Raw genomic sequence first — 9,992 nt, forward strand, 5'->3', positions numbered from 1 at the left:
CACCAGTAAAAAATATTTTTTTGTCACATGTAACCACTGCAGATGCAAAGCTACGCGACCAATGCGGGGTGAGCGAGCATCAGAGGTACAAGTTTATTCCAGTTCCATTATTTAGTATAGGCTACGTTATGGCAATTTCACGTCATCTCTTTTATATACATGTCTTCTCTCTGCAGTCTGCAGTGAGGGGAGGGGGCGGGGGGCGCGAGCGAGTGGCAAGTCTTCTTCTTTACGACAGTGAAATACTACCACTAAGGGACTCAAGGGGTCACCAGAGTCATCAAGCACTTGACAGCACTAGAGGAATGCATTTACCAAACATATCAACATGTGGGAAATTAGGTCGGTAAAAGATTCAAAGTGTTGGTTTCGGTAAATGTTCGTTATACCACCCAGCCCAACTATACAAGCTATTAATTTGAAGGCCTATGTTGTTAAACTGCTTTGTGAATTTCAATAAATGACAGGGATGATAAAAAATGACAGGGAAAATAACAAAAAGTGCAAGCACCTACACAGCATTAAAAAAAAAATCGAGCAGCATTACAACAGCTCTTCCATCTGTATTATATTCTCCGAATTGAGTTGTCTTCCCAAAACTTTATGAAAAAAAATAAAACAATTATGCGATTCAAAGGCTGTCTGCTCTGGACAGACCATTTCTCCCCACAGTAGCACAATCCTGGGCCCCAAACACAATTACACAGCACAAGAGCTGTCTGAAACAGATATGGCCGCAGCACAGGCAGCTGAAAACACTCCTGGAAGTCATCATTAGAATGAGCAACCACTGGCCGGCCATTCAGACAATTACACACAAACATAGATTGGAAAACTTGTTTTGTACACTTGAGCTGATGATGTGGGGGCAAAGAAATGATAGATATGGAGAATTGATGTGAACATCTGGCACCATATTTAGAAATGCATACTATATTTCTAGGGGCTGGTGGCTGGGTAATATCTACACTAGATAACCCTTCAACTCTAGTAGCGATGTGTCCGTTGTCATGCTGAGCGGTGGAGCGTCCTGGGAGAGCAGTGTGGCCTTCCCATTAACACAACAATGTCCAGCTGCCTGAATGGACCGGGACCAGACCGGGGATGAGAGACACACAATGGAGAACAAAGGCCGAGCGGGTGCTGTAAGAGGGGTGGGGGAGAGAGTGGTCGACAGCAGGGCCAGCGTGACACAAAATCAATCATCTGTTTCAGAGCAAACAAGCCAGCCACTGTCCGTTTGAGGCTGCAGTAACCTAGAGGAGAAAAAAGGAACGAGGGAGCTACTGCTGCCTGTTTGGGCTTGACTAGCCCTGTCTGGCCTGCTGCTGCCTCTCTTTCCTCTTCGTCGCACAGACAGAGCTGCTGCCACTGAATAAATTAACCGTTATCAAGACTACCTACTGAAGTCCAAAGCAGCGGCAATCCTAAAACTGAACTTGATTAAATAAGAAGTATTAAGCCTGAAAATGACTGACCCAATCTCCACTGTGCTGTGTTGCTGGTTGAGATTAACATGTTGTATTTTGTGAGCCTTAGAGTCAGGTACACTCGGTCCTCACAAATGGCAGCAGTCCCTGCACAAAGTGTCTACTCCCAAATGTGGTGAGGGTGGATTTTTTCCAAGAGGTAGTCTAGCAGAAGCATGAGGCACAAAAAAAGCTGCCTCGTTATTAGATAAGCTCAAGCTCTGGCATAACATAAACCAGAGACACCCTCTCTGTCTCTCACCACGTGATCTCACTGCATGACAAACACATTTAGATGACATTTCCATTTCCTCTTTTGGCCGACACTCTTATCCAGAGCGACATGAGGGTTTGCCCTGGCTCCACCTAGCCATAACACTCGAAACACAACACATACACAACACTAGCCAATGCTAGATTAGGAGGTGTCACTCCAAAAAAAAAAAAACACACACACACAAAAAGGCTGGGCAGCCATTTTGAATCGCCGTAGGGCTTCAACGTCTCACTCTGTCTGTCTCTCTCTCTCTGTTTAGAGCTCAGGAAATTTAACACAAGAAAACAACAAATCTTAAATGTTATGACAGAGGATGGTAAAAGTTATGGGGGGGGGGGGGTATTTGAACAAAACAAGCATGTTTGGACAGTGCTTTGAATAATTGCCAAGCTTTGGTGAGGGAACAAATCTGGGTTCAAGAGGTTCAGAGGAGGTGCTCCATTTCAAGTCCAAACCTGTTTTAAGAGGACAAATTAACGGCCACGAAGAAAGCCTGTTATATGGAAAGAGGGAAAAAATTCCACCCCACTCTTCCCAACCAGGTGACAGTGTAAGGGGCTTGTGAACAGGAAAAACCCTGCACCGGCCATTCATTTCCCCTTTTGTTTTTAGCACTGCTGCTGTGCATTACAAAACAGGGCAGCTGCGAAAGGGTTAGGTGTCGAGTGGCTTGACTTTGGTGCAAAAGCTCTCCCTTGCTGTTTTTCTTCTTTCCTGTTCCTTATTTGCTCTCTCCCCCTCTGACAACACCCTTTGAGCAAACACACTCAGAAATGTGCCTGTGGTTTTTGCAATCTTGGTTTCACCTGGCACAAGGAACCAAGCTAATCAGCCAGTATTCAGCCCAGTCTCCTTTATTGTCCTGTTTACTTACATGAGAGAGAGAGAGACAGGGCTGGGGGAGGGGATGGGAAAGGAAAGAGAGAGAAGGGGTCAATGTGGTGAAACCTAAAATGGCTGCCTGCAGTTCAAAAGGTGGAGACAGAAACTCTGAATCTTACGAAGCTTTTTTTCCTGCTATACACTAAACCAACTATCAAATGAGAGCCATGTCCTCTGTGTGAGAGGCAGTGAGAAAAAGAAAAAGAAATGAAGGACAGAACATAAGGGTGTGATAAAACCAGAGAGAGAGAGAGAGTGTGAGAGAGAGAGAGAGAGAGAGAGAGAGAGAGAGAGAGAGAATTACGTAGAATGCCCGCCTCTCCCTCTCTCAGCCTTGTTTTTTTCCCAGCCTCCTCCTCCTCCTCCATTATTATTCTCCCAAGAAGCCTTGCTCCTCGGCACAAAACAGAATTACCCAGCAGAGCCCTCTGCAACACTGCTCCCCCAGTGCTGAGGAATTGCCGCGCCCCATTGGAGCAGCTCCAGAGCTGCTGGGCCAATGGGAGTGCACCAAAGAGGCAGGCGTCACAGCGACTTGTTTTTAACCCCGTTGTGCAAGACGACGAGAAACACAACACACAGCAGCTGCTGAAGAGAAGCCACATAGAGAGGAAGATAGATGGATTGGTACTTTTTCCATCCCCGGGGGAAATTCAAAAGGCAAAGACAGTCTCTCGCACACCCATACATCAGTATGAAATCAGAAAAAAACCTACGTTGCAAATAAAAATCCCAATTGTGAAAATGAAATCACATTTTTTCTGTTCCGTTTTATCTCTGTTGAAATAAACAACTATAGGTATAGCTAAGAGGAAACAGTGTGCAAAACCAAGGTCATGTTAAAATCATCATAGGATTTTGAAATGGCATTTTTCATACAAGACACAGGCAAGGACTTGCAATCAAGGAGCAAGAGAGGAGCCAGCACCATTTGCTACAGGCTAATAAAATGCAGCGGGGGTCAAACTACAATTTTGCGATGAAATGCACACAACCGCCTCTCAATCGTTTCTGTACTGTGAATTTAATTCTGCTCCCATATAGTTACAGATTCACAACACTCAGAATGACTTGACTCGATGCTCACATAGGCACTACACACACACACACACACACACACAATCTTATTAACATGTCAATAGCTACACCTGCCCTCCATGTAATGATACAGAGTGTCATCAGCATGCAAATGGAAAGCTAAAAAGACAGGAGGTTTTTCTCCTCTCTTCCTATCCCTCACAGCAACATCCCCCGCTCCATCTCTCTTTCTCCTCCAACCGTCTGCACTGAGATAGGATCCTGTCTTCCTCATTTGGAAATGGGCCAGCATCCTGCTTCAATCCCTCTTGTACGAGCACACACACAAACCAGGGTTTAAATGCTGTATGGCACGGTGAAGATTTTTTTTAAAGGACCTCGATGCTGCTTCCCCCAGTCTAATGATTGGGCACGTCACCCAACAGTTAATGATTACTTGGTTTGTAACCACTCTGCGTACGTGCATGTGAAAGAGAGAGAGAGACTGTATTTCCTTAGTGAACAGAGAACTGGGCCAGACTAACCTTGCCTGTCTGCACATTCCTCAGATCTCCAAAGTTTCTGAGGCCCACATTTGGGGGGGGGATTCCACATCCTTTAGACAGACACACACAAGTACAGTGCTGCTCTCAAAGACAAGCTAACAGACAAAACTCCCCAACAGACCTCCTTCAACCAACCATTCTGACTTAACACCCCTAGCACAAGTATCTTACTTTAAAACATAATCCGAAGCTGCTTGACAGGCCTGAAAAACCAACATGGCGGTTAATTCACAAGAGCAGCGGCAACAAGCCAGACAGTACATTCTTGGCTTTCCCAGGGTGGCAGGTTGAACTAAGAAAGCACGGCATTGTGTGCTTGCCTGTGTCCCAAATTTTCCTTCTATTTCTTAGGGGGCTGTGTACTTGTCTTTGTCTCTGGTAGTGAGCACAGCGTTTGTTCTAGATAACAAGAAGGGTCAGGCCAGGGGGAGTGTTGGGGGGGGGGGGGGGGGGGGGCTCATGTTTCCAATGGTTATGAGTGGCCAGGTTGGCAGGCTGCAGTCCACACAGTCTATTAAAAGATGTGAAACATATTCAGAGAATGTGAGCCTCAACCAATGAAAACAAGGCTCCCCGCACTGCAATCTGGCTACCGACAGGCTTCGAGATCAACCAAAACATTTGGTGCTGGCTGTACACCCAACAGGCCATGGGTGTAATCTTTGTACTTGTGAAGCAAGGTCGACAACTGCTCAGGAAAAACACACTGTCATACGAAACCTCATTTACATTTCCCAATCTCAAATAGGTTTATGAAGTAGATTTTTGTTAATTTTAATGGAGCTAAGCTACAACACATTGGAGCAGTGATCAAGGTACAAGGAACAAAGATAGCTGGATATTAATTCATGCTAACCTCACAATCTGTGCTCAAAGCTGATATTAAAACAATCCATGTTATTCATCTTTAATGAGAAAATGTAGAGACGCCTGAGTGGAGGGAAAAATATGACTGAAATATGACCAGCTGCTTCCCTCAAGAAAACGAATTAATGACACGTCAGACACAGGGGTCGGACACAAAACATTTCGCTGCGGCGAGGTCGTCACACATCCGGTAGCACATTCATTGGCCTAACAGGGCAGGGAAACCAGGACCGATAGAGTCTCCATTCTCTCTGTGCCGTGTCTGCTGCTCTGAGCTCCGGGCCGACGGTCCACAGCACAATGCAAGTCTACGTGGTGCAGCTGAGCAAGGAGAAACTACGCAGGCGAAGGTTAGGGCAGCCGTTGGTGCAATAAAAATGTGGGGTTCTGACAAATACCACAAGAAACATACTATATAGAGGAACACGCTAAAATGCATAAAAATCCGAGATACGTCCCGGCAGCGCTCATCTGTGGTATTCAATTAGCTCACACTTGGAGATGAGAATGTTTCAGTTAACGTTAGTGCCACATTCAAAGTGATGAGTAATCTACATTGTGTAAGTGAAAAGGCCTAAATCATGCGACCAGAATTTGATCCCTGCAGCAGCCTAATGGAAGTGAAGCCGAAACCCCCCCTTTATGATTATCAAACAACGCGATGCTTTCTATAAACATAAGAGCTAGAGGCAGTGTGTCACGATGAGGGCTCTAACTTGGTCGAAACTTAGCTGTGATCGCTGCATTCTGGCCCGACAATGCCACTCGCAGTTACTCACACGTTGAAATAAAAAATGGAGGCTAAAAAAGGAAACGAGAGCTCCCTTCTAAAATACCACCCATTTCTCTTAACCGCCACAGAGGCTGGGGGTTGGTAGGTGGGGGAGGTGAAGACGAATAACAGCAAGTCACTACTCAACAGATCTGGTTTTCTGATTTCTAGATCCCCCACACAGCCAACATACAGAAAAACACCACCAACCTTTCAGCTTGATTCACACGCCTAAGCGAAGTCAGGAATGTTACCAAAGCCAAATTCATTAACATAATGTAAACACCTCCATAATGAAAACATAATATTTTACAGAAAACAAAACACACCAGATCTAAAATCCATAACAATGGCGAGTTGAGTTTATAAACACGTCTATAACTGCCAAATATAGAAGTGGTCGCAATCTTTATGTTGGGAAATACAGGCTCGAAGTAAGGACACAATCAACTGGAAAACATCCAAAAAGTTAGCTAACTGGCTAGCATAGCATTGTTACCTATGTCTGCTAACTAACATACAGCATATGGTGGCTTGAGATACGTCCCATATAAAGCCTCAAATGCAACTCATGTCATTAGGTAACTACCTAAATTCGACAGTTTCTTGGTCCCATAACAACACTTAATACACTGATGTCAAAAGAACAATGCAACAAATAGCTTTTTTGGATCTAACTTAACAAGTTTGCATTATTACCCTGCCCGGTCTGTCTGTGCTACTAGCCAAATAGCTGGGGTGCATGTCTCTCCTGCTCTCAGTTTCAAGCTCAAATAACTAAGCATCAATAAGCATGAATACAATCCATATAATGTGCTGCCCATGATGTTTTGACAGTGTAAGGTATGTTAGGCCATGGCAGCAATAAATTGTCGAAACTTAGTTAAACCTACTGTAATTAGTCAACAAACCAAGAGGTATTTATTAATGGTTCGAAAAAGGACCCATTTGTAGCTTGGTGGTCATGAGACAAAACACTTCAAATTCCCTAGTTATTATAACATTAGGCAAGTTAGACAGACTGGTTTAATCCTGGTGGAAACGGTGTGAGATACTAACTGAATTAAGACACCCTTGATGGACTACTTGAGTCAAACTCCTGAAAACTGTTGCAGAATGCTGTAGAGAGCTTATGAAACATGGTTGCATGAAATAACGAAACATTATCAAAGTATTACTGTGGTGTATGAGCGGACTAACAAGCTAGCTGGCAAACATAACACGAGGAGCTGATCAAAAACCATGGAGGATCAGTCCAGACACAGCCAAGAGCTGCCCTGCAAGGCAGCCCGTTAACATGGGAGCATTTTGGCCAGCAAAGCATACCACCTGAAACTGCAAAGATAGTGAGGGCAACCAACTTGTTCTAAAGAACTCCAGTGGACGTTAAGTACTCGGCTAGCTAAGTTAGTTAGCTTGCTAGCTATGTTGGCTTTCTCGAAAACATGGTTAGTGTCTGTTGTATTTATGTTACGGTCTCCAGAGATACAGGGTAACGTTATTAACAAATAATAAACATATACATGTAGAACACTCACCTAAAGAGACATTCCAAACCAGTGCAAACAAGGCAATTTCATGTACAGTAGGAAGACCTTCGAGTATCCCAACATCAAATCCAACCAGACCAGTAGGCCAGTATCTCAGCCTCGGTGTCTCCTGTATCCTTTGCCCTTAAAAGTAGCTCCCTCTCCAGGGGTAGGAAACAAACTTCTCAGTGTCCCCCACGCATAGGCGGAAAGTTAAATTCCCTGTCCTGCTCAGGTGCAGTGCTTCCATTGAGTGTCTATAATAGATCCCCGGTGATTTAATCCATTTATTTTAGTGTTTTATATATTTACAGTCGATATTTATAAAGGGGTATATGCTGCTCTATGTGATATAGGGCTCTGATTCTGTCTCGGGTCCTTACATTCGCAGAGGCGCCCATCCCCCTCCTCACCGGCATCGACCGCGGGTCCCAGCGAAACTGACACACAACCACGCCACGGGGTTTCCTAGGCGACCATGCAGGGGCTCTTTCGTTGGGCGGGCCTTGCGCCGACGTCCCGCCTGTCGCAAATGACTGGTCAGAAAAGTGTCAGTCATTATGTAAACTAGATGACTACGTAAGTCATTGGTCAATTAGAGCGCGAGAGGTTTTTTTTTTCGTCAACTACGCAAAGAGGGGCGGGCACTGCTTTGAGGAGGGGTGCTAAAATTCAGTTCCATCATGTTATGTGTACTGGTGGCTCACAAGCAGGAGAGGCAGTGTGTTTGGATGGATTCGGGAGATAATTTGACAGAAAAGAGCGGATCTGTGCCGTCAAAATTTTGGGAAATGCTCGTTATTAAATGCAAATGCCGTGGAATTAATTTTAATTCGTTAGTGGGACTATTATTGTTTTTTATTTGAGGGGTATATTCATCTACAATGGAAGAAGCTTCAGTTCATACCAATACATAGTAGCAAGCCTTAGCTACACGGGGTCTCTGGGGCCCAGTTCCAGGGACAACAGAGGCAGGGTCAGCCCACTGGGTCAGCCCCGTCTATGTCAAATGAATGGAATATGAGGTGTCGCTCTGGTAGCATCTGGTAAGGGATTGGACAGGGAAATTGACCAGTGCTCTTGGGCTGCATCTATTTATTACTGGTCCCTCCTACTCCACTTCCCCGCTGTCGAAATCAGTCTCTTCATAAACTTGCAGATACAGAAAAGGACTAACACTAACGAAAATACCCCTATCAACAATGGGCTTACCATATACCAAACTATCCAGGAAGTTTTACCAGGAGAACGGGCAAGAAGCGATCGTACTTTTATTATGATTTTAGTGTTTACAGTAGGCATATGGAGAAGCAGCCTTTGTTTTCGAGTCAATTACATGCTACCCTAGCCTGCCACACACATTGGATTAACAAGCAAACCGTGAAACGGAGACATTATTTTCAATACTTACAATAAATTGCCATTTGGACTAAAATACTTCTAAACGAATAGGCACAATGACACGATTGGTTTCTTGTCATGTCATGGGACTTGGGAGACGACTTTGGATTGGCTGAGGTGATAAATGCCAACGTCATTTGTTGCAGTGGTCTGACGAGCGACAAGATTAGAAAGCAGAATAATAAAATTGTTACATTGCAGCTACGTCTGGTAGGGTCTCCATAATAAAATAAAAAAAATTGAGACGTGTTTTATCAAACAGAATCATGAAACATTATGGTGACAGCCAACAATACCTTTCTCTGTGGAAAAAGAATGTCTGGGTACGTTTACTGCAAGTCACTAATATGTATAGTATAGATAGATATAACAACGCAGTAATATGAATCTGGTAGAAAGTGTATATTTTGTCACTGTGACTGTCCTGAGGTCAGTTGAATAAGTACCGACAGCCCCCTTAAGCAAAACATACATTTGCATGAGTTTACTTATCACCGTGTTAAACACCTTTACATGTTTTTACGATTACGGAAACTGCCGATTCATAACTGCATAACCAACACCATACAACAGTGTCTGATAAATAGTTACATAATAGTTATGTTTCACAGCAGCACTTAACACTGGTTAACTAAAATAATAGTAAGCAATAAGCCAACCGGATTTGGAAACGCCATATTGTAGCTATTGTATTATAAGAACGCAATAAATCTTTCATTATCAGGCGGTGGTGATATTAAATGCTTTTTCATGTATTTTACAACGGTTTCCAAAAATGACTCCGCCACAGAACTGAAGACCAGGGCTATCCGTTTTCTAATCGCTTTTTTCGAGCATGTTCTCTGGATGTTGCTCGGTTAAAACAGGATTAGCTTGATTTAAGAGGGCACGTCATGAGATTTCTTGTCGAAGGACAGTTTCCAAGTTTCCCAGCAAGCATTCTCTGGCAGACCAAGGCCGTATTTCACAATGCTGCCATTATACTGCGGTGAAAAAGCAATGTCATAGCATAAGGCCCAGCTAGCCGAGCACTGCACCATAGCACTACTCAACCCTCCCCCACGCGGGCAGCACTCATAGTCATGTAACGCATCCATTTCATTTGCGTAGTTTGTATGTTAGTACCTGTAGGGTAAAAACACAAATCAGCTTTATCAGTTGGTCTGGAGGCATTTTAATTGTCTCCATGGTCTGAAACACTCAAACAAATGA

General features: G+C 44.0%; 1 protein-coding gene across 4 annotated transcripts in view; it reads right to left on the reverse strand.

The window, feature by feature from the left end:
- The window catches only part of setd5 (SET domain containing 5), a 32,866-nt gene extending 25,083 nt beyond the window's left edge, over positions 1-7,783 (reverse strand). For 3 of the 4 annotated variants that reach the window (XM_078283434.1, XM_078283433.1, XM_078283431.1), the window contains exon 1: positions 7,389-7,783. The gene's annotated coding sequence lies outside the window, so the exon portion shown is untranslated. Of the gene's footprint in view, positions 1-1,478; positions 1,508-7,388 lie in introns of those variants that run through there. The other variant, XM_078283432.1, reaches the window with a different exon arrangement.
- Between the last annotated feature and the right edge of the window lie 2,209 nt (positions 7,784-9,992).

Source organism: Centroberyx gerrardi, chromosome 5, assembly GCF_048128805.1.
Source record: "Centroberyx gerrardi isolate f3 chromosome 5, fCenGer3.hap1.cur.20231027, whole genome shotgun sequence".
Classification (NCBI taxonomy): domain Eukaryota; kingdom Metazoa; phylum Chordata; class Actinopteri; order Beryciformes; family Berycidae; genus Centroberyx; species Centroberyx gerrardi.